Source organism: Coregonus clupeaformis, unplaced genomic scaffold (genome assembly GCF_020615455.1).
Source record: "Coregonus clupeaformis isolate EN_2021a unplaced genomic scaffold, ASM2061545v1 scaf0641, whole genome shotgun sequence".
In the NCBI taxonomy this organism is placed as follows: domain Eukaryota; kingdom Metazoa; phylum Chordata; class Actinopteri; order Salmoniformes; family Salmonidae; genus Coregonus; species Coregonus clupeaformis.
Window position 1 is genome coordinate 88898 of NW_025534096.1, and position 2730 is coordinate 91627.

The window sequence follows — 2730 nt, forward strand, 5'->3', positions numbered from 1 at the left end:
AACCTTCCAGAAGGACAACCATCTCTGCAGCACTCCACCAATCAGGCCTTTATGGTACAGTGGCCAGAGGGAAGCCACTCCTCAGTAAAAGGCACATGACAGCCCGCTTGGAGTTTGCCAAAAGGAAACAAGATTCTCTGGTCTGATGAAACCAAGATTGAATTATTTGGCCTGAAAGCCAAGCGTCACGTCTGGAAGAAACTTGCCACCATCCCTACGGTGAAGCATGGTGGTGGCAGCATCATGCTGTGGGGATGTTTTTCAGCGGCAGGTACTGGGAGACTAGTCAGGATTGAGGGAGAGACAAACAGAGCAAAGTACAGAGAGATCCTTGATGAAAACCTGCTCCAGAGCACTCAGGACCTCAGACTGGGGCGAAGGTTCACCTTCCAAACAGGACAACGACCCTAAGCACACAGCCAAGACAACGCAGGAGTGGCTTCGTGACAAGTCTCTGAATGTCCTTGAGTGGCCCAGCCAGAGCCTGGACTTGAATCTGATCGAACATCTCTGGAGAGACCTGAAAATAGCTGTGCAGCAACGCTCCCCATCAAACCTGACAGAGCTTGAGAGGATCTGCAGAGAAGAAATGGGAGAAACTCCCCAAATACAGGTGTGCCAATCTTGTAGCATCATACCCAAGACTTGAGGCTGTAATCGCTGCCAAAGGTGCTTTAACAAAGTACTGAGTAAAGGCTCTGAATACTTATGTAAATGTAATATTTCCATTTTTTGTTGTTGAATAAATTAACAAAAATGTATAGAAACCAGTTTTTGCTTTGTCATTATAGGGCATTGTTTGTAGATTGATGAGGCAAAAAAAAACAATTTAATCAATTTTAGAATAAGGCTGTAAAGTTACAAAATGTGGAAAAAGTCAAGGGGTCTGAATACTTTCCGAAGGACGTTCTATAATGTGTTATACGTCACTCTTCCTAACTCTTCACTAGAAGATTCACAATACAGGGAAGTTTAAATAAGGTCTGTGTATACTAAGTAAAGGCCGTCCACTCCACACGGAGACTCAACTGAAACCCAGAAATAGCAGAATTCCAACGTTGCTGATTTAGAACAGGGTTTTCCAGTACATTACATTATTACATAGAACAGTATTGAAGTCTGGGTGATGGAAGCGTTAAAGGAACCCTCTCCCTGCTCTCTGTTGTAATATGAATAGATGTTGCGTTTTAAAAGCTATTGGAGTCCCCTATGAGCTGAAGCATTTGAGTGCCTGCATTTCTCCCTCTCCTTCTCACTCACACACAACACCCTTCCACCACACACTATATCCCTATCTTTCCAAACGTCCACCTCTTGTCAGTTCAGTTAACCAAAACCTAAAAAAAAACCCCAAAAAACTTGCGGGGCCATACTTGCGAACTTTTGCTTAGACTATGATTTAAACCATTGGTCTAAAATGGCTAGCTGATAGCTTTTCTCATAAGCCAACCTGGACAAATTAGCCACGATGCTGAGGACGGCCAGCTGAGCAGATAATTATATCCGGTAACAAATTCCGTCTCAGCCAATTAAAATCGTCCACGTAGTTGGACGCGATACAACACTTTAACACTGAAGCATCACATGCAAGAATGTGTCTGGACAACGATCTCACAGTATAAAAACGCCTAGTTCCTGACATTTCTCACCACTTGCAACGTAAGTTGGAAAAAAAACCCGCGGGGTCATCATTTTATCCTGACATATGGAATTGCATTCATTTTGGTATTGTGTTAAGAAGGAAAGTGCAGTCATCCCGTTAGAAATTAAGATTAAGAATGAATTTCTTACCATTCACACCAGATAGTGTCCTCCTTGCTATAACCTATTGCATATGGGACTGCAGTGTAGCCTACACTTCAAATATGTATTAAATCTACTCTAATTGTGGTTGTATTGTGAATGGAAGAGCAGGCATCATGTAGTAAATATACAGCCTAATACCCAAATATTAGTCACTACAATGAGCACAGGCGAAATGACATAGATGTGTACACTTCATTGTATAAGGCTTTATTTATTAGCATTTTTATTAAATCGTCTACTTCGTCACATTTGGCTATTTCACTCGAGGACCAGCAGTGGGAGGGTTTTCTCCTTAAAAATAATCTTGCCCCCGAATGGTATTCGAACTCACAGCCACCATATGCCGACACCGTGGAGTAGATCACACTAGTGGATCACGTCACCACTCCGGCTAGCGGTAGAGGGTAAATCACGCCACCACTCCGGCTAGCGGTAGAGGGTAAATCACTGCTATTTGACAACACCGCGAGTCATCGCCTTTGACTTTTACAATGTATGAATAACAAAGTTACAATATAATCCTCCTGCATTTTTCAGTGAAAGTACATGGATGTGTGTTAAATGGATAAGCAAAAATGTGTAATTTGGTCATATATGCGAAAAGCCGTCATTTTGCATGATGCCAGTTGCCTAGTCAAGGAAGCATCATGCAAAAATATATTGAGTAACTCCACTTACACCATGGGTAACAAATTAAACCAAGCAGTTGGAAGCAAATGTACCTATTGAACAAATGTGATTGGATGGTGGCTCTACCGTTTAAGTTCTCTGATAGGTTGATTCGTTATTTTGCTACCGGATATAATTATCTGCTCAGATGGCCTTCCTCAGCATCGTGGCCAATTTGGCCAGGTTGGCCTGAGAGAAAAAGCTAGCAGCTAGTCATTTTAGACTAATGGTTTAAACCATGGTCTAAGCAAAGTT